This window comes from Chelonoidis abingdonii, chromosome 5, assembly GCF_003597395.2.
Source record: "Chelonoidis abingdonii isolate Lonesome George chromosome 5, CheloAbing_2.0, whole genome shotgun sequence".
Classification (NCBI taxonomy): Eukaryota; Metazoa; Chordata; order Testudines; family Testudinidae; genus Chelonoidis; species Chelonoidis abingdonii.
Window position 1 is genome coordinate 139,489,821 of NC_133773.1, and position 21,542 is coordinate 139,511,362.

General features: G+C 50.4%; 1 protein-coding gene and 1 pseudogene across 1 annotated transcript in view; both read right to left on the reverse strand.

The window, feature by feature from the left end:
* The window catches only part of LZTS3 (leucine zipper tumor suppressor family member 3), a 138,767-nt gene extending 125,372 nt beyond the window's left edge, over positions 1-13,395 (reverse strand). The window contains exon 1 of the mRNA XM_032803075.2: positions 13,187-13,395. The gene's annotated coding sequence lies outside the window, so the exon portion shown is untranslated. The remainder of the gene's footprint in view (positions 1-13,186) is intronic.
* LOC116838061 (uncharacterized) overlaps positions 1-21,542 on the reverse strand; it is a 125,863-nt pseudogene that overhangs the window by 8,659 nt on the left and 95,662 nt on the right.

A 21,542-nucleotide genomic window follows, 5' to 3' on the forward strand; every position in this document is an offset into this window, starting at 1 on the left:
TGGGGCCAGTCCTGGTTGGTTTTACAGAATCAGATGTGACGGCTTGGGTTTTAGATCACTCCTGCAACTGCCGGCTGCAGGCCAGTGAAACCGACAGCAGGCTGGCTGAGTGCATGCACTTTTCTGGCTCCATCCCCCACCAAGCCTGCCATGTTACCCTGCCTCTTCGGAGAGCAGGGTAACCAGATGCCCCAGATAACGAGGAATCTCTCGTGCCATCCCAGCCTCCAAAAAGCCATTCTGCTCTCTCCTCCTGCCATGGAGGGTGCAAACCTGCTTCAGAGCCACTCCTGGCCTACTGAAGGAAAGGCAAGGAACCTCTTCCCTCCCCCAGAGCTGCTAACACCCACCCATGTGCACCCCCATGATTCCCCACCTCTCGGCAACCCAGGTCCTGCTTTGAAAATCCACTTGTCCTTGCCTGGAAGGGTTGGGAGCTGCCTGCGTGACCAAGTCTGCCTGGCTTCTCTGCCCTGGGTTACTCCCTGCCCTGCACTCGGGGTGCTGCCCGGGCGGCTTGCTCTGGCTCGCCACCTCCAGCTTTGGAGCCATTATCCTGTGGGGGCCTCCGCACTGCATCATGGCTGGCGTGGCAGAACTGATGGCAGAACGTGCCCGGCTGCAGACCAGTGAACAATGCCAGCGTCAGCATGCAGAATTCCCAGTCTGTGTGTGAGCATCTCCTGCGGTAAACAGGGCCGGAGGAGAAGGAGAGCAAAGTGCAGTGCTCCGGTTACAGCGGCAGGAGTTGAGGCGTGTTCCAAGGGCTCATCAATCTGACACACACTTGCCTCCAGCTATTCACCAGCACCTTTGCTGCCCTCTGGGTTCTCCAGTCACACCACAGTGACTAGCCAGCTTCCTTAAGGCCTTCTGGGTCTGCCAAACCCAGGACCCTGAAAAGGAGAACTGCAGATAAAGGGGCTTGTGGTTAAAAAAACCAGATTAGGTCTCAGGAGATCGGAGTTCCTTTCCCTGCTCCGCCACTGACTCCCTGCGAGACCGTGGACAACTCACTTAGTCTGGGTGTGTCTCAGTTCCCCATCTGTACAATGGGGATAACAGCACAGGCTTCTCCTAGCCGGTAGATGTCTCATCTGTTTAGATTGTAAGCTCTGCGGAGTTAAGGAGCCTCTCTTGCTGCGTGGCTATACAATGCTCAGCAACCCGAGGTCCTGCTCTCAGTTATGGCTGCTAGGAGCTATTGTCACAAAACAGATCACAGCAACACTGGAAATCCTAAAATAGAGAGGAGATGGACTTGGCTGGCTGGTGCTCAGTCCGGAGATCTTTGTGCTGCTCTCTTGCACTGCCCCGTGTGGCAATTGCTCTCCTTCCAGCACACCTCGGCAGCAGAGAAACGGGAACCTTTTGCTGGATGCTGCTTGCGGCGGTCAGTGGCTGCCTGTCCTCCACAGCATTCCCTTATGGCCAGGGGAGGCCCTGCCTCAATTTCCCTCTGAGGTCCCTGGAATTAACCCAGAAAGTCTTTCTTGGAACTCAGAAGGTCCCTGGTCTACAAACACTTCAAAACAACCCTCAAAATCCCAAAGTAAAGTCCAGCACCACAACCCTCATTTTCTACCAGTCCTGGGGCTTTTCATCAGTCAAGCAGCCACCTCTGGGCCTTTCTACCTGGAGTCCTTCCTTCCTCCCAGGAGAGGATCCAGCACTTTCCCTGGGTTGGCCTCTCTTCGGCTCAGAGAGGCCATCAGGCAGATCCCCTCTGCTGCTCTCCGGGCAGCTTGGGATCTCCTGCAGGACCCTCCTTCACTCTGCAGCCCTGAGCTGCTGCCTTCTCCAGGCCTGTTGTGAAGTTTCTCTCCCCCTCTCCCACTGATCCCAGCAGTCCATTTTCTTCTTCCCCACCAGGGAGGTGAGTTCACAATGTCGCATTTCCCTTTAAAAGGCCAGCCATGCCGTGACACTGCCCGCAGTGGGGCCTTCCTGCTAGCAATGCTTCAAAATTAACCAGGAGGGCAGGAGCCCAGTCTGCTGAAGAGCAGCGCTGTGTTGCTTGAACACTACTTGATGGGGCACTGGAGATGTCAAGCTCAGTGGGTCAATCTGTCCTGGGATTCCCCTGCCACGGCCGTGATGCAGCAAGGCAGGCAGGGCTGGGAAAGCGTGTGGTTCCCATAATCTCACCCCCACTGGGAATCTTTGCACTGTGCTCCCACAAGAGACCTTTGCATTCTCCTGTGGAAGGACAGATGCTGTGGGAAGCTTGAAAGGACCGAAGAGAAGGTTTCTGTGCAGTAGCGGGTTCAAGAGCACCTGTCTGTGGCCCCTTGTCTGTTCCTAACAGGAAAAAAAAGATTGACTGAAGGAGTTTGTGCCTCATCCATAGCTGGTGCAATTGCACCCAATCCACTAGGGATGAGTTTGGTCCAGTAACTCAAAGACGTGGCTAGAGATGTAATGGCTCATTCCAGTCCAACGGGGTGACCAACCGTGAAAATAAGCAAAGATTTCACACCTCTCTCAGAAATGCCATAGTGGGCCTGATCCAGACTCCCTGGGCTTACATGGAGCGACTCCTGATTCACACCGGTGCGGGACCAGATTCAGGTCCAAGTCTAAAGCCATGTGGGATGGGCCGCCTGGCAGCAGTGACTGTAGAGCATAAGCCCCAGAGACGGACCCATTGGCTCCTGGGGAGCAGACTTCCCTTCCTCCTGCACAGACACGCTCTCTGTGCATGCAGCTGCTCAAAGACACCAGCCACATCTCCTTGCGGAGCTCCCCACACGCCCTGCATTTGAAGGGAAGGGGGTCAAGGAACCATGCCTGAACGGTGGAGCGGAGCAGACTACGGTGGAGCAGCCGGAGGGCAATGAAAGCAACTTGCCTTGTGCAAAAACCCAAAGCCTGCAGTGAACCACCTTCTGGGAGACAAAACACCCTGCTCCAGCAGCCAAGAATCCACCATCTGGGCATCCACAGGCAAGCGTGCTCTCCACAGCTGCCTCCTCCACACTGTGTTTACAAGCGCACTGACTTGCTAGCGGATGCATCACCTGTCCCCTCATTGCATGCGAGCATGCTGGCATTTTCAGACAGGCAATGGAGCTGCTCTGTAGCACCCAATCGGAGTTGCAGTGTTTATTGAAATCCCTTGATGTTAAGCCCTGTGGATGTCTTAATCATCCCTCAGGAGAAGGACAGTCTTTGGATAAGGCACGGACCAGGGATTCAGGAGATGTGAGTTAAATTCCCAGCTCTGTAACAGACTTTCTGGATGTCCCTGGTCAGTACCTTAGTGAGGGAAGTCTCTCTGTGCCTCACTTTCCCATCTATAAAATGGGGTTAACGGTACCTCCTTTCTACTATTTGATTTTGGTTGCATGGTCTCCAGGGCAGTACTCTCTTACTGTATGCCCTTCCGTACACAATGGAGTCCTGCTCTCAGTTGGGGCCTGCTAATATAATACACCTGATAAAACATCCCTGTGAGTTCTACCTGTTGTACGGAGTAGGCGGCTGAAATACAGAGTGGTTTAGGTCAGAGACAGTGGCAGAACCAGGGGCATGAGTCACAATTACTAGCTGCCTGCTCTAACCACCTGCTCTGTCAGATGTGGGGTGGGGCATGGTGGAACACACGAATGGCCTGCAGAATGGCAGGCCTCAACTGGGGGTGGAGGGAGCTCCCTCTGCCTGCAAATTCATTTATTGTTTGTATTAGATTCCCAGTCAGGAAACAGGTCCCCGTTGTGCTAGACTGATCCTGCTCCAAAGAGCCTGCAACCCTATCATGTGGCAAAAGACAAGGGATTCCAACAACAACAGTGGGGTGGGGCAGGGGGACCAGGCAATAGTGACACTAATCTGGCGAACTCGGCAACAAGAAATCCCTACTACTTGACCTATAGCAGAATCTCCGAGCAGTACAGGGTCTGTGACACACAGAGTCCAGCACTTCTGAGTCTATCCACAGAGTACAGCAGCAGCATACACATACATGCTAGCCAGTTTACTACAATATGAAATTGCTTCTATCACCTCGCTTACAAAACTAAAACCACTCCTAGTGGTTTATACCCCAGCAGACAAGGTCTTGTAGAGCTTGATCTGTTTGCATCACCTGCTGCCCGGAACCAATTTCCACCGGCAGTCACTAGGTGACGGACACAAAAGAGAAGAAATTGCGGATCTTTGTTTCTCCTGGCTCAGATCATTAATTCTGCTGTTTTGATTCCACAGGAAAACATGTCACTGGGCCACGTACCAATGGAACTGGGTAATTCATGACACATCTAGTTAAAAGCTCCTAGCATTACATAAGCTGGCTTTGGCGCTGCCAAGTAATTTCTCCAGCTGATAAATATTTGTGAAACTGCTTTCGGGAAGAGCAGAGTGTGTCAATAATATGATCACATTTCTTCCCAGTTGGGTACAAAGTAAGACAAAAAGGCTCTGTTCTATGAGTAACAATTACTTCTGATCTGTGCCAGCATAATCAAGATCAGGATTTGGCCCTGAGAATCTAAAAGAAGCCGGGGCTACTCATCTGTTCATACACTGCTGGGCTGTACTGTCAGCAAGAGTTTTATCTTTGCCCCAGTGACTCTCAAATGCACAGTGCAAATCTGCTAGAAGCAGGCTTGGGGAGTTGCCCTGTTGAAGTGAAACAGAGGTCGGCTCTTTGGCAATGAAGCTCAGGTTAGCGACCAAGGACAATAGAATGAACCTGTGGTTGCATCTATACATGCATCCTGGTTTTAAGCTCTACTGCACACACGCTTCATGGGATCTACAACCCAAGTAGAGTAGCAAGGAGTAATATTGGGGTAATCGATTCCTTGTAGGCCTCCAGTCACTGGAGGGTAATGCAGATAAAATTTGACCTTCCATCCAATGGAGAGCCCTGGGGCACATGAAAGCCACGATCAGCCTTTGTAAGAAAATTCAGTCTTATTCTCCACCCACAGTCCTGAAGCCATGCCTTTCCCCCCGCATCTGCTATTTCAGAGGGTCTCAAGCTGTGGTCCACAGACCAGGAAATGCTGGCTGGCCGCATGGCATTAATGTCCTTTTTATATTCTATTTCATCACATTAAAAGACAACTAAAATTATCTCCTTTTCCTACACAGTGTTGTCAACTCTTGCAATTTGATCATGAGCCTCATGATTTTTAGTGTTTTTTGTGAAGCCCCAGCTGTTTCCATGCATTAGCAGGATTCCACGTCAGCTTTCATTTAAGAAGGAGATAGCCACAAGGGCTAGTAACTACAGAAAAAAGCTTGAAAACATGAAGCAAGCACACCCGAAAGGCTAGGGGGGAAGAAAGGGGGGAAATGGGCAAAGACAAGGCCAACCCTTCTGATTGAAGATGATCTCATGATTGTGGGTATAAGGACTCACGATTATTAAACCTGCTTCCACGTGAGGAATTAATGGGATTGTGTCAGGGATGGTATTTGATCACAAGAGGGGGGAGTTGGTCTACTAAGCATTCTCTCTAGTAAGACGGGCTCCGTGCTGTGAAAGAGGTTGTGGATTTCTCTGTCCCATCCCACTGCGACAGACACGCTAATGGACACCAGCCACTCTCCTCCATAATTCGTTGGAAGTCCTGCTATCACCTCTCAGTGACCATTCAGCTGTATTGAAATCTTTTGTCATTTTGCAACACCTTCCACAGTAAATGTGCTTGGATTGTCAGTAGAAGCTTCGGGGGGGAGGGAGCATGATGGAATTGCAGACACTGAAAACTCAAGCTGGGACTTGGGAGTTGAATGGTGTTCTTTCTGGCATCAGATCCAGATGGCAGAATTCGGTCCAACAAGTTACCAGGGTGTTCTACCCACCTTTGTACTCAGAAGGCCTATGAACCATCCAGGATTGCTTTCCGAGGCCTGATGTTTAATTAAGCTCATGGAGAAGTCACCTGCCGTCAAATGCAGCTCAGAGCTCAGTAAAGTTAATGGGAGTCTTTCCACTGGCTTCACTGGAATTGGATCAGACCTTAGGCCTCTTGGTCAAGGAGTTGGAGTGAGCCCTTGATTCATGGGCTATGGGTCATCACCTGCTTTTCCTTCCCATTCCTTTTTGTCCTACATTCGTTCCCCCCAACTCTTGTTTTGTGGGAACCATGTGGGTCTCTTAACAGAGGGCCAGATTCCAGAGTCTAGGAGGATTTGATTCACGTACAATTTTTTGAGAGATCTAGGCCAAGATTTAAGTGACTTATTATGGTTGGGATCCCTCATGTTTGGGCCACCCCCACTCAAGACACCATGAGAGAACCCGATTTTCAAAGGGGGGGGAGGGGTATTTAGCACTTCCTGAAAACCAGGATTCCTGATGCTTCTGAGGACGGCAGCCCCCAAAAATGGAGGCATCCAAAAATCAATCCTCACTTTTGACAGTCTTGGCCTCCTTCACTTGATGCCCTCCCCTGCCTAAACTGAGCAAAGTGGGTCTGAATCCCCCCAGTTTTATTCCACTGGAACTTACCCAACATCTGTGCTAACATGTCAGGCTCTGCAAGTGCAGCAACTGTACAGTCCCACCAGATCAGCGTTCTCCGCTCTCGTACACTGGTAATGAGGTTTCATATTCACCTTACACAGAAGAGACTTGTTCTGTTCCCGTAAGGACACCAGCTCCCCAGCAAATCATACCAGACCTCCACAACTAAGTGCTGGTGAGGTTAGCTTGGTAAATGGGTGCATGCAGAAAGAAGGGTCTGGTGTGTTTGGAAGAGAGATCTGGGGAATGAAGGAAGGCTGGCATCCCTAAGGGGCAGAGTTAAAGTTATGGTATGTGGTCCTGGGGGTGCTGTTGTTGCAGTGGTATGGACTCTTACGTGGGTTAATTTTTCATTTCTTTGCTTTTGTCTCGGGTATGGTGTGTATGTCTCAACCTTCACAGCTGCAGCACAAACTGGAGCATATATAACACACACAGTCATTTCACCTGCCACCAAAATGCAGCCATTTCTGGGGTGGAACACGGCAGCTGTTTAACTGCACACAGCAGCTGTATGTCGTATATAGGCCAAGAAGAGGAGAATGCCATATCCAACTGAAACTGCAGGAGGGGATTCCAGGAGGCAGAACATAAAAACCCAGAGTGGCCATGCCGATAGCCTATCCCTGCAACATATCCCTGGGGAGTTCGGATGCCCATTAGGCTTCCATTCCTCAGCTCACCCAGCCATCAGGAAGAAGTCATCTCGAGGAGCACAGCACCTCTAGCACAATGCCAGTGGTGGTGCTGATTCACAGAGGGAAGAGCACCACCTAATTAACCGCCCACACTACTTCCAGCAGCACCTGCGTTCTTCCCTTAGAAGGCCTCCAACCTGCCACTGAGCGGGCCTGACACAACAGGCATGATACTAAGCCATCAGATCAAATGAACATTCTCCTAGTCGTGGAGGGGCACCAAAGATCCACTCTCGTAGTCCTCCCTTTATAGCTTGTCATGTTCACTTCCCAGTGAGCATCGGGGTCAACATGGATAGAGGGAAATGGAGAAAATCCTTTTCCCAAATGGTCTCACGCGAGAAGCCCACTGAATACCGGATCAGATCAGTATCGCTGGGATACCTTTGCTTTCCTTCTCCTGGAGCACTGAGCCACAACTGCCACAGCTAGGTTAATAATCTTTTAATCCGCATCTAAAATTCCCCACCGAAAGCTCCTTTGAGCACTGCAGAGGATCGGTCGGCTCTCTGCTGCCAGCAGTCTGTCCGCTACACACAACAGACAGGGCTCATCCTACAAGGTGCTGAATTGCTTCTGGACTCAGGCCGCTTTAACTGGCACCCAGCTGCCTGCGGCCCCTCGAGGCCATTTTGACAGCTGGGACTAGCCAGAGTGCAAGGGACGCCCTAGCCACGGCCACTGTACTAGAGCGCCAGCAACCATGGCGTTGTAGGGCTGCTCTAGCGTACCCACGGATTCTCCTGCGCCCAAGGTGGATTGCCTGGGAGCTGGTTAAGCCAGTGGAGGCTCTAAGAAGATGGAGTGGAATGAGGCTGAACTCTGCGCCCTGAACACTCATTGACTTCAGCATGAGCGGAGGGCAAACAGCTTGTGATGCGGCCCTGGGTTCAAGGAGCAAGAGCAGGGACTCCAGGGCTAGGATATCCAAACGGCTTTGATTCAGATTCCAGAAGGGACCAGCTCATCTCATCTGACCTCCTGTAGAACACAGGCCAGAAAACTCCCCAAAACAATGCCTAGGAAAACTATCCAGTCTTGATTTAAACATTGTCAGCGATGGGGAAGTCACCACAATTATTGGCAAATTAACCATTGCCACAACTACCTTCAGTGTTAAAAAATTACACCTTATTTCCCGTCTGAATTTGCTTGCAGTGTTGCCAGACTGGCTGGGATTGGCCCTATGGGTCACAGAGCGAGTATAGCATCACAGATCCTTACCTGTCTGCTTTGTGACCCAGAGAACAAGTCATTTCACATCTCTAGGCCTCAGTTTACCCTCAGAGATGTGTGAGAATTGTAGGGACCCCAACTCAGAATTTCCATTTCCCTTGGAGAAATCCAGTGTGTATGTGGGGTGTGCAGAGCTTGGGGGGTTGCGGGAGATCTCATTTTAGTTGAATCATTTGGGATAGGGGCCCCCAGAGTCTCAGAGAAGTGCCCCTTTTCATATTTTGGATACATCTGTTATCAAGATTTACCTGCTATTATGCCAAGTAACACGTAGGATGACTGTAACTGAGAATGATTAGAGGGGAAAAATATCCCTCTCTTTTTTCCCCAGCCATTTATTTCCTGGATGCATTTGACAGCTCTTTGCACATCGTCAGTGTCTGTGCTTTTCCTGCTCTTCCATGTCCCTTTCCCCTCTTACTAAAACCAGTAAGATTTCAACCCGTCTAAGAGCTCCAACGGTGCAGTTTCAACACTGACCTTTCCCTGTCGTGAAGTTGCTTGGTTTAGAAGTTCTCAGCCCCTTTTACCTGGGACGATCAAACAAGCCGCCTGCATCTCGCACCCCCTCCTCCTCGGAATTGGCAAGCCACTGGCCCCCTCCTGCAGTCCCAACTCACGGCAAGAGGGCTGCAGGCTTGGAGCCCGGGATGGTGACATCCCCCTACAGAACCAGGTCTCTCTAGCAGTTCTATCAAGGCCGGATCCTCTACCTTAGCAGGGAGTCACTCTGTTTTCCCCTCAACGCCATTCTGGGAGTTGGGATGGGTTTTCCTCACTCCCAATGGAACAAGCCATGATGACCCTGTCCCCAGCAGATGCAGGGTTCTGCAGTAAATAAGAGCCTGTGATGCTCTTTAGCGCTATGGCCCTTAGAGCCAATCCCGGCTAGTTCTGCTTCGCTCCAAGCCTCACTGCCAGGGCTTCTCTTGGCCCATGGGACTGTCCTCACAAGGGGCTTCCTCAGCACAGAGATGCTGTAAAAAACCTTCTCAGGATCATTGCCATAAGGCTGCATGGGGGTGGGATGAAGAGTGTACAACATGTCCAGCCTCAACCCCTGAACTGCCCATTCTCCACCCCAGGCTTACCTTGTTTCTGCCCCTCTCCCCCACCCACACCCAGACCCTACAAAGAGGTCCCTTTGTGGAAGTGGGGGGCAGTGGTAAGGCCTCCCCCCACCTATGGTCCCCTCCGTATGCTGTTCCACACCCTTGGGCTTCACGATATTCACAGGGACAGAACTCAGAACCACTGGAACGAAAGGAGAATCTCTGCTAACAATCAGCAGGATAGGGCCTCGGATACAGTGGGCAGTTCCAATTTCATCCATTAGGGGGCAGGTTCCCACTAGCTTGTTTGTTGCATGATGATTTTTATCTGGCCAGGCTTTAACTTTGATAGTTGAAAGAGGATGTTTATAGTAACTCCCCTCCAATCACTCTTAACGATGCCTATTTCTAAGACAGCACCTTCCATCCGTAAGTCTCAAGGTGCTTCATAATCTTAATGTATTTATCTTCATAACACTCCGGTGAGGTAGGGCACTGCTATCACCCCTTTTACAGATGGGAAAACTGAGGCACAGGACGGCTAAGTGACTTGCCGAAGGTCACACAGGAAGTCCATGGCAGAGCAGGGAATCGAACCCCCCCTTAGCAAGTGTCCTAACCACTGGACCATTGAACCAGGTCTCTGCAGCTATGCACCTGGATAATGTATTTGTGAATTTATAGGGCCTACCAGAGCAAGAATACATATGAGCCCTATCCCACATGCCTCGTTGACACGAGCAAACCTTTCCTCACCCAAATAGGAGCACTGGTGTCACTGCTGAAGAATTACTCGTGTAAGAGGGTTGAAGGATCATAGCCTATAACTGTACCCTCTGTTTTCCAAAGAACAGCCTTCAAATGTTTCAAGGAAATAATTCCACAATTAAGTTGAACTCAGATGATCTTGTCGCATTCTATACAGGGGCATGTGAAATCATATAGCCCCTAGCACTGTGCGCATATATAAAAAGGCAACAACACTACGCTGCACACACAGTTCTCCCCCTGGGGAGAGGACAAGAGAAAGAATGAATGAACCACATGTGACAGATGTTAGTCACATCGCTTAATGCGCTCCTGGAAGGTCCTCAGATACCATAGTGATGAGAGAAGGCGAACCTATGCAGAACAGACTAGCTGAAATAGCGACACCGTTCCACTGCGTGGTGGGGAGTTGATCTTCCTTTCAGTAATAAATATTTTATATCATCTTCCATCTGAAGATCTCAAAAGCAAGTATTAATTACAATGCCTAGTGCAATGGGTCCCTGATCCTTGAGTGAGGCCTCTAGAGATTTCTGTAATACAAATAAATAAATAGTAACATTACACCCAGGAGAGGTTGGTAAGTATTTTATGGATGGTGAAACTGAGGCAGAGAAAGGCTAAATGAGTTACTTAAGGTCACTCCATGAGGCAATGGCAGAGCGAGGAATAGAGCCCAGGAGCTCTGATGCCCAGGCCCATGCTCAAATTTAGCTCAGTTACTCCCAACGTTAAATAAAATACATTGTTAGCATAATTCCCCCTGCCCCCACTCCCAATTAAAGAGGCCATCCGATTCTGTGTAAACACAGAGTAGCCCCCTTTGCGGAGATCCGAATCTGGAACACAACCCGCCTGTTCTCATTTCTCTACTTATAATAGAGGGTAAAACCCCCCTACCCCAGCCTGTAAGTGGCCCATGATGACGGAAGACACACCGAACATACACCAAAAAAAATGGCACTCGCACACTATTCTCACAGCCCTTTTTCCTTGGGGATCGTCAACAGCCCTAAATGCGGGATCCTCAAGGCGGGATACTCGTAAGTGTCAAGGGTTCTTTAAACATAACAGCTCATGATTTGCACCTATCAACAGTGCGCGGCCCAGTCATGGGCTTTTGATCATTTACCAGGCAGTCACAGCTGGCAAGGCTCAGTCCCTGCCTGAAGGAGTTTACAAGCCAGCTGGCCAGACAGACTATGATCTATGACCACATGAGGCCTTTCCTTGATCTGCACCTGCCCTTACTCAGGCTAGATGGGTAGTTTACCAAAGAGCCTAGCTCTCTTCTGCTCCCTGGCAGGAGAATGTGAGCCACTGGGATGGTTTAAAAATCGGTCAGGTTCCCCCTCCCCCACCAAGGCATTGCTGCTGGCCATGAGTGGCAGCGAGATGGTACCAAACCCTACTGTTGGTGCCCACACAAGGCAGCGGTGCTAGATGTAGAGAGAGGAGGGGGCTGCAGCAAGCCTGCATATTGACGGGGTGATCCCCACCGCCTCTCCCTCTCTCACAGCCCTAGAGATCGAGGGTCTCGAGGCCCTGCAGTCTGGCATGAAGTCCCCCACCCCCCGTCCCCGCAAAACACATGTGCACGCGTTCCCAGAAAAGGGAACGCCAGAGGAGGGGGCTCCCCTCTGCTCATCTGCAGCTGCCCCAGCCAGTGCTGACATCATGCAGGGAGCCAGGGGTGGTGTGAAAGCGAGCAGGAGCAATCCACAGCAGCGCTAGCTTCTCTTCCTGCCTGCTGCACTGCAGTCAGGCTGCTGCCCTGCTCTCTCCCAGGGAGATCCGCCCTGAAACCAAGCTGGGAACTCATGCCAACCCCAGGCACCTGCCCACACCCAGGGGAAGGCAAGCATTCATTCAGGGCAGCAACTTATTTTTGCTTTTCCTTCACAAGTAGGGCATATAGGGCAGGGGAGCTGGAACTAGGGGTGCAGCCACAGCAGCACCCCTGGCTTGAAGGAATAGTAGCAAGTGAATGCACAGCTCCCAACATATGCAGGGTTGACAGTTTTGTTCAACGGTTTTCAGCATCCCCGCTCTACAAATTGTTCCAATGCCCCTGTACAGGGCCAGATCCACAACTCCATGGATTGACACCCCAGCTGAGGAGGGAGCTGGTTACATACAGGACTACGAGGGTGCAGGTGCACACTTGGTCTATTGGGGTTCCCAGTAGGCAAGGGATTAAAAAACTAGCAGATCCAACACCGGGACTACGAACTGGAATAGTAAGGCAGATACCAGAGGGGTTTGGGGTCCTCCCCAGATCTATATTCTAGAGCCTTGTTAAATCATCCCTGCTCTGCTGGATCAAAAGACCCGCTTTCCTTATTGCGACAGGCCCTGAGCTCTTCCCGCCCCACCCCCCAGTACCCCCTGCTGCTGCTAAAGTCTAACACAGTGCACAAGAGGCAGATGACATAATTCACAACTAGCGCATGTTAATCACCCACACGCCAGCATCTCACTTGCTGGACTGAACCCCACTCATGACATCATCGCAAAGACTGACACCAACCACCACTAACAAGCAGTTCCCCCCTCCCTCCCCCCACCCCGTTTATATTTTGGGTGGGGGTTGTTTCCAAATAGACACAGCAGAGAATAAAAAAAAAAAACATGCATGATGTGTTACCTTAGGCACAAACATTTCTCCACAGCAGAAACCGCAGCTCCCCGCCCCCAAATCCTCTCCCCTCCCCAAAGTGTTTGATTTGATGGCTACAACCAGGGTGGTGGCCCACAAATCCATCCACCCTTACCCCCCTCCACAGGTTTTCCAAGATGCGCCAGATTTGCACCCCTCTTTCCCATGCAATTCTCCAGGATGCACCAGCGACTGTATTGAAGTGCATTGCCACAGCCAGCACACACCCTTCCCCCCAGGCACCCCCCAAAATGCCCGCGCGTGGGGAAAGGTAGGAGCCCCCCCCCAGCCTTACTCTTGGCAGGAATGTTGTGCTGCTGCCTGGATCCAGCCTCCGGATGGGTTATTCCCTCCCTGGCGGAGCCGCAGACAGACATACAACGCTGGCACCGGAATCAAACGCCCCCCAGAAAATAATAAATCAGTGGCTCTGGCTCCGTGCAGGGCTGCAGCCGCCTGGCCGATCCCGCCGGCTCCTTGCAGTCTGAGGGGGTCTCGGTTGCTCTCCCCGCTCGCAGCCACGTTCCCCCGTTCTTGCGGCAAAGAGCAGCCAGCCCCCGGCCCCCCCCTCGCCAGCCGGCAGCCTAACAGAGCCGGGGAGAGGCGCGGAGGGTGGGACGTGCCTTTAACTCTTCCCGCTCCCCAGATTAGCAGCTGATTCACCCCCCCACCCCACCCCCGCGGCGCCTAGCCACGCGAGGCGTTTGCACGAAGCCACGCAGCTGCCGCCTCTGATCTTAAGCCCACCGAGCCCCTCCTGGGGGGGCCCCATGTGCAGGTGACCTGGATTCGAATCCTACCACTGCCCCAGATGCCCTGGGGCAAGTCACTGCTCAGGGGAGATGGAGGCTGCCCTGGGAACCCTGCTCTGTGGGATCCTGGCTGGTGGACTTTGTTTCCTCGCTGCACGGTAAACCTGGGTTTCCAGTTGCTGGATCTGGGTCTCACACCGCCATGCTGCACTTCGCAGACCTGCTGACCCCAGGCTGCGGCTTGAGCCCTGCTCACCCTGCAAAATGACAGGGCTTGGCCTAGAGTCTCAGGTGGCCTGGGCATTGAGCCACCCTCCTAGCTAAGCCCTGTGTGCCTGCTGACCCAAATTAGAGAGATTTGTAGGTGGATGATTGGGGGCAGATTGGGCTCAAAGCTGAGTCCAGGTTTACAATGCTGTGTAAACATACCCTTAGCACCCAAATTTTACTTAGGAGCCTACAGATGCGGCTAGGCACCCAGCGAGATCTTCAGAAGCACCTCAGTGCCCAGCTCCAATTGATTCAACCTTAGTCTCTCTCTCTGCCTCAGTTCTGCAGCTGTAAAATGGGGATAATAGCTATTTCATGCCTGACGGGCATGAATTAAGTGCACCCAGATCCTAAAGTGTTGGGGCTCTTATGGGAAATCACATCTGACATGCACTGAAAGTTGATCAGAGAGGAGAAGGCCCACACTAAGCTATTTTTTTTTAAATCAGCTTTATAGGGATGCTGCCACGTTAGAGGCAGGCTTGGCTATTGATTAGAGCAGAGAACTGGGATTCTATCCCTAATATTAACGGGTGGCTTGGGTTAATCTTAGGTTTCTAGTGCACCACTCATACGTGTGTATAAGCAGAGTGGGGTTTGGACACCACTGCATATAGAACCTCACCCTGGTGATATATGATGATGCTTATGCCACATGGCCAGGGTTCCAGAGTTGTGCATAGGGATATTCATGGTGCAGAAATACATGCTAGCCCTCTCCATGGAGTTGAATTTCACTCCTCTGCACAGTCTGTCTTTTAAACTATGAAACTTCTAGCATTTGCAGTGCTTGCTGGGTCACCCAACAGCAGCTGCATCAACAGAATGAAGGACCCTCAGGCCACCATGAAATCTAGTTAGTTCACACTGTTGTCAACATTCACCATTGACTGATGGAGGCAGCATTGACAAAGTGGGTCATCACGCCAACCTCATGTGTAGAGGATAGTGGAGCGTATTCCTGAGCTAGTTTAGAACCTGTTCAGCAAAGTCCAAAGCTGACATGGAAGGTCAAATCCTGGAGGTTGAATGGTCTGATCAGCAATGAGGAAACTATTCCAAATGTCTTTAGCCAACCACTCATTGCTGCTGACAGATTCCGAGCTGGCCGTTGGGACCACACTGGATGCCTCAACTCAGCTAAGTCAAAATGGATTTTCCCACAAGCCCCTGCAAGGCACACGGATGAAGAACTAACTCCCTGACAGTTCTCTCATCACCTCCCCGCTGAAAAATGGCTGAACTGTATTTAAATCAGGGGGAAAAATTCATCCAGTCACAGAGACCCAACTAGAAAATCTGGGCCTAATCCAGCAGTTCTCAGACTGTGGGTCAGGGCCCTAAAGTGGGTCACAACTCCATTTTAATGGGGACACCAAGGCTGGAGTTAGATGTGCTGCAACCCGGGGCCAAAGCCTGAGCCCAAGGGCTTCAGCCCTGGCTGATGGGGCTCAGATTACAGGCCCCCGGCCTCAGGCTGAAGCCCTTGAGTTTTGGCTATGTGCCCCCCGCCTGGGGCAGTGGGGCTTGGGCAGGCTTAGGTTTCAGTCCCCCATCCTGGGGCTGTGTAGTAATTTTTGTTGTCCAAAGGGGGTCGCGGTGCAATGAAGTTTGAGAACCCCTGGCATAACCTATTTGAAAAGAGTTATGACCAGCTCATTAAAGGGGCTTTAAAATGGAAACTCTTGGGTAACCTTACCAATAGGTGTTGCATCATGCTTGCCCTCTAGCATGGGTAAGAGCACATGAACTCAGTGCAGCACCATTGTCCATCATGCAAGAAACATGTGTGCACATACTGATCGCTATATCCTGGTAGCTTCACAAATAGTTGGTTTTCAATGTAACAATTCAGTAGTTTTCTCCACATGCTGCTGCTGTCGCCACCGCCTCTTTCAGTGAGCACAACCTCCTCCGCTGATAAAACCTCTAATTTATTAATAATAATACTAAGTAGATTTATAGAGCTCCTTGCAGAGGCTTTAAACTCCTTCACAGAATTACAGATTGTACAGTTTCAGAGCGGTAGCCATGTTGGTCTGTATCAGCAAAAACAACGAGGAGTCCTTGTGGCACCTTAGAGACGAACACATTTATTTGGGCATAAGTTATTGTGGGCTAAAACCCACTTCAACAGATGCGTCTGATGAAGTGTGTTTTATCCCACAAAAGCTTATGCCCAAATGCATTTGTTAGATTGTACAGTATACATCATAATATGACTCAGGTCTTGTGTGGTACCTTTCCTCCTTTGATTTTGAAGGGCTCTACAAAGTTATCCTCTTCATTTTACAGATTGGGCAACTAGACAGTTATTGGCAAAGGTCACACAGTAGGAGCAGGAATGGAACCTAGATCTCCTGACTCCCAAACCCAATATTCTGGCCTACTTTCACCTCACCACCAGCCAACAGGCACCTCTGTGGGAGAAGTCACAGGAGCCTCCCTGAGGGCACACACTGGAAATTCTATGGGCCGTAATAACCAGGAGGTGAGACTAGCTGATCTAAAGGGCTGTTCTGGCCTTAGCATCAATGAACACAGCAAGACTGCATGACAGTTTAGGACTGGAAGCGAAGAACACACAATTAAGTCAACAGAGCAACTGTTTTCTCTCTACAGGAATTTGGCCAGGCTTTTATGAGAAAGGCCATGGGATCTCGAGGGCTAAAGCAACCTGTTCTGTGGAAAGACAGTGGAAAGAGAGGCTTATCTCCAGAACCCAACAGGTTGCTTTTTCCATATTATCCCCTTGCTTAAGGTAGGGAATGGCAGATTCATGCAAGCAGCAGGAGTTGGGTCTACAGGGCATGGATACACAGGTAACGCTAATCTCACCCTGTCTCTGACCCAGCACACAGAGCCCAAGTCTCTTTGTGCTCCCTTCCTTCTCGCCCCCGCCCCCGCATCATAGCCAAATAAGTTGCAGGGCCACACTGCCATTGGTTCCCCCACAACAAGTGTGTCTCCTATCCACATCACAGGATGTTAATGCCGCAGTGAGAGTGTTAAGGCCCCCCAGGATATTTTAACAAGAGTAAAATTGGTCTAGAAGATATTAGGTAGCCCTGCCCCAGTGCAGGGGACTGGACTAGATGACCTCGAGGTCCTTGCCAGTCCTACATGTCTATGATCCTATAAAGAGGAAGAGAGGGAAAAGGTGGGATTGGGAGGCCCTGCCCAGATACTTGAGCAATTGTATGTCGAGTATCACCAATGGCTGAAGATGGGTCACTAGCTGGAGAGGGCTCTGAGCTACTACCGAGAAGTCTTTCCCAGGTGTCTGGCTGGTGGGTCTTGTCCACACTGTGAAGGAATTTTCTCCCAGATTAGCAGAGAGGCTGGTTTTTTTGTGGTTTTTTTTTGACTTCTCCTGCAATATGGGCTACAGCTCACTTGCTGGTTTGAACTAGAGTGAATGGTGGATTCTCTGTAACTTGAGATCTTTAAATCATGATTTGAGGACTTCAGTAACTCACCAGAGGTTATGAGCCTACTACAGGCAATAGTGGATTAGCCACTGGGCCAACGGAACCTGTGCCCAGGGGTCCTGGCCAATTGGGGGCCCCTGGAAAAATAGGTGCCCTTGCAGGAATGCAGGCAGAAGAGGTGAGGAGAGGCCCCCCACTTGCTCTGGCCCAGTGCTCCACAAAACTATCATCCACCTCTGACGACAGGAGTGGGTGGGTGAGGTTCTGTGGCCTGGGATGTGCAGGAGCTCAGACCAGATGATCATGATTTGCCCTTCTGGCCTTAAAGCCTGTGAGTTACTTAGATTTCTCCTACCCCCATTTAGAGAATAGCCAGATGCTCAGGTTAGTCATATCTCTGCACTCAGTGGCATGGATGCACCCAAAAGATAGTGAGTCAAGTGAGTGTTTCCTGCCTTGTAGCCTAGAAGGGAACAGAGTGATTACCCCACCTCCAGTTCTCCCCCTCCCCCTCGAGTCTAGCTATGTGCACAGCACTCCCGCAGCGGGTCTCAGGTTTCATAAGGCATTGTGTCAGGCAGAGCATTTCAGGCAAGGAACGCTGCCTATGTACGCAATTTACCCCCGCGGTACTGTCCGTACTTACAGCACTCCATGTGAGGGAGTTAAAAACACCCCATAAATTATACTGTGTGTTCTCCATTTGATAAGGGCATTATTAAAAGGCAGGCAGAGGTAGTGCAAACAGATACTTTGTAAAACACTGTTTACTCATGGAAATTGTGTACAGCGCATTGCAAGAGGTTTTTTGTGGGGGTGCTGTTATTGCATAGCTCATTACCTGTGGGCAAAGGTCTCTCCAGCCAGCACAGCAGGCTAGGACTCCCACAATGCACTGCAGATTTTCCATGGAAGTGATGCTCTAAGATGATCATATTGAGGCCCATTCATCACCTCACAGAATCAGAAGCACAGGCCTCAAACCTATGAGCCTTAAAGCCTAGCTTCTGCCTTCACTTTCATAATGTTTTAATCTAGTGGGGAACAAACAATACAATGCACTGGGTGCTCTTGCTTCTTGAGCAGTGTAACAGGGTGGGACTCACCCTACTCGCGCTTGCTGCTGGTCACCTTGCGGATCAACTCCACAGGTCGGTACACCGACTCTCAGTGGTGTCTAACCCGCTCTCACCTCTGCTCCTGGACCCATGTCATTCCAAGGACTGCTGCATCCTCTTCAGGACACAGCCCTCCAGCTGTGCCGCACTCTGTGCTCCCTCCTTCCAGGGGACAGTACTACAGTCCAACAGTCCAGCCACTTCCTCAGTGGCACATGGGGATGGGGGGACCCAGACCTGCCCATTACCCTGGGTCACGGCCTAGGGACCCTGTAGATGACAGCCACATGCTACGTTCCCCCCAACCTCTCAGTCTATTTCCCTGGACCACTTCCCCAAGGCCTGAGCACCTTCGTCACCCTTGCCGCAGGGCCTCAGCCTGCAACTCCCAACCACCAGCCAGGAGCTCTTCTCTAGTTCCCCAGGTCCCTGCTAGCAGCACAGTTCTGTCCAGGGTGCTGGCTTTCTTCTGCCTGCAATACAGCCAGTCCTTCCTTCTTGAGCTCCAAGTCCCACCTCCTGCCTGACAGCTCCTGTGCTGTTAAAGAGCATGAAGGTCTCAGAGCAAGAGAGCATCAAGCTGGAGCAGAGGGAAATGATTCCATAGTTGGGACTCTCCTTCCAGATGATGTCATGGTATCCTCTCACCCTGAGGATATTCTTTTGGGGGTGGTGACCCCAGTTACTTGGAAGAAACAGACAATAGTAGTGGGGGATTCAATTATTAGAATTATAAGTAGTTGGGTTTGTGATTACCAGGGGAACCACATAGTAAGTTGCCTGCTGGGTTTGAAGATACAAGACATCTCGATAGCCGTATACATAGGGCTGGGAAGGAGCTGGTGGTTGTGGTTCATGTGGGTGCCAGTAACATAGGGACAGAGATCCTGGAGGCCAAATTTAGGCTGCTAGGTAAGAGATTACCTAGTCTCTGAAATGCTTCCAGTTTCACACGCAGGCCCTGTTAGACAGGCAGAACTGCAGGTCTCAATCTGTGGATGAGATGATAGGGTAGGGAGGAGGGGTTGTGGTTTATTCAGAACTGGGGAACTTTTGGGGAAAGGAGCAGCCTATAGAGGAGAAATGGTCTCCAGCTAAACCAAAACAGAACCAGATTGCTGGCATGTAAAATTAAAAAGGACGTAGAGGAGTTTTTAAACTAAGTGTTGGGGAAAAGTCAACAAGTACAGAGGAGCACAAGGTTCAGACTGAGACATCCCTTAGGGATGAATGAATTCAAGGGGGAACGCTATCCTAGTAAAGAGGATAGCAAAAGTTGTTAAAAATTGGCAGTTAAATGCTACTGATGAAAACAGAAAGGAGCAACAACTCTGGCAAGTCAAGTGTAAAAGTATGTAACCCTTCTGCCCCTCTGAGTTGGCAGCAACAAGGGCCGGGTTCAGTGTCCAGGGATTCCGTTTCAATAATGCAATGCAAAAGCGGCTTGAGCCCCCACGCAGTGACCTGGGACACTTACATACCACCCCCCGGGCGCCTCTAGGAGGCAATACTTCCCCTCTCACATGCACAGAGTCGAGTGTAGCAAAATCCTTTTAATAAAGGAGGGAATGTGGTATCATATTGGGGAAACACCACAAACAGGATTCATAACATAAACCATGAGCAAAAGACCCCCAAGTAAGTTTTGGCAGTGTCCTTTTCCCCTTAGGGTCTTAAATCCAATCACCCCAAAGTCCGACAACCCAAAAGTCTCTGTCCCTGGTCAGTGCCGCCACAGAGTTCAAAAGTTTATCTGCAGAGTTTTACCCCCCCAGCCTGGGTGGAAATGGGGGGTGCACACAGGGTGTTAATGGGCACCTTATGTGGTCCGAGGCCGACTGCCCTGCCTCTTCGTGGAGTTCTGCTGCCGCCTTCACCATGAACAGCTCCACTCCACCAGCCGACCTGTGAGCCGCTCCAGCCATCCCTGCAAACCGCTCCGCTCACTCACTGTTCCGTGGGCTGATCCAACCATCCCACAAACTGCTCCACTCTGCCAGCTGCTTAGCGATATATCTTCAGGCTCCACCACTTGTTAACACAGCACTCAGCTCAGTAAGTTTAGCTCTTTTAGTGAGTTCAGCTCTTAGTGATTTCAGCTTGTAGTAGGGGAGCCCCAGTGCTGGTGCACCATTGGCCCAAAGTAAACTCAGCTCAGCAGCTTCTAGCTAGATTTCTAATAAAATCAAAATTAGCTCTGCTATTTAACAATGGAGAGAATATGAGGTGCCATTGGTGTTCCAGGCCCTCAAAAGGGACTCATACCATCAAGTACACATACCAATCTCTCAATTCACTGGGTTTTGGAACCCATGTCCCTTGTCTAGCGAGTGCTACTTAGTTGATGGTGAGACCCTCTGTCATAAAACCAGTTCATGGTCCCTCATTCACATAATCCGGGTAACAAAACTATTCCTCCTGCCCCGATAACAGAGAAATTTGGGATCCCACAGCTGTCAAAGTGACCATTTTAAGCTGCCGTGGGCTATGCTAGGCAGGGTGGGTGTGCCTACGCAAACAAGATCAGCCCCTGAAATTCTTTTCCACACTCGCCATAATTCACAAGGTAGAGCTCATCCTGACTCTGCTTACAAGTATAATTAGGCAGGTGAAAAAAAAGAGTTTGCAGAAAAACTAGCAGAACCCACAAAAAGTAACAGCAAATATTTAAGTACATCAAAATCGGGAAGCCTGCCAAACAATCAGTGGGGCCACTGGACAATCAAAGTGTTAAAGGAGCACTCAGGAAAGGCCATTGCAGAGAAGCTAAACTAATTCTTTGCATCAGTCTGCCTGCAGACGATGTGAGGGAGGTTCTCACACCTGAGCCATTCTTCTTAGGGAACAAGTCTGAGGAACTGTCCCAGGTTGATGTTTCAGTAAAGGAAGTTTTGGAACAAATGGATACATTAAACAGTAATAAGTCAGCAGGACCAGATGGGATTCACTCAAGAGTTCTGAAGGAACTCAAATGTAAAATTGCAGAATTAACAACTGTGATATGTAACCTATTGCTTAGGTCAGCCTCTGTACTGGATGACTGGAGGATAGCTAATGTAACACCAATTTTTAAAAAAGGT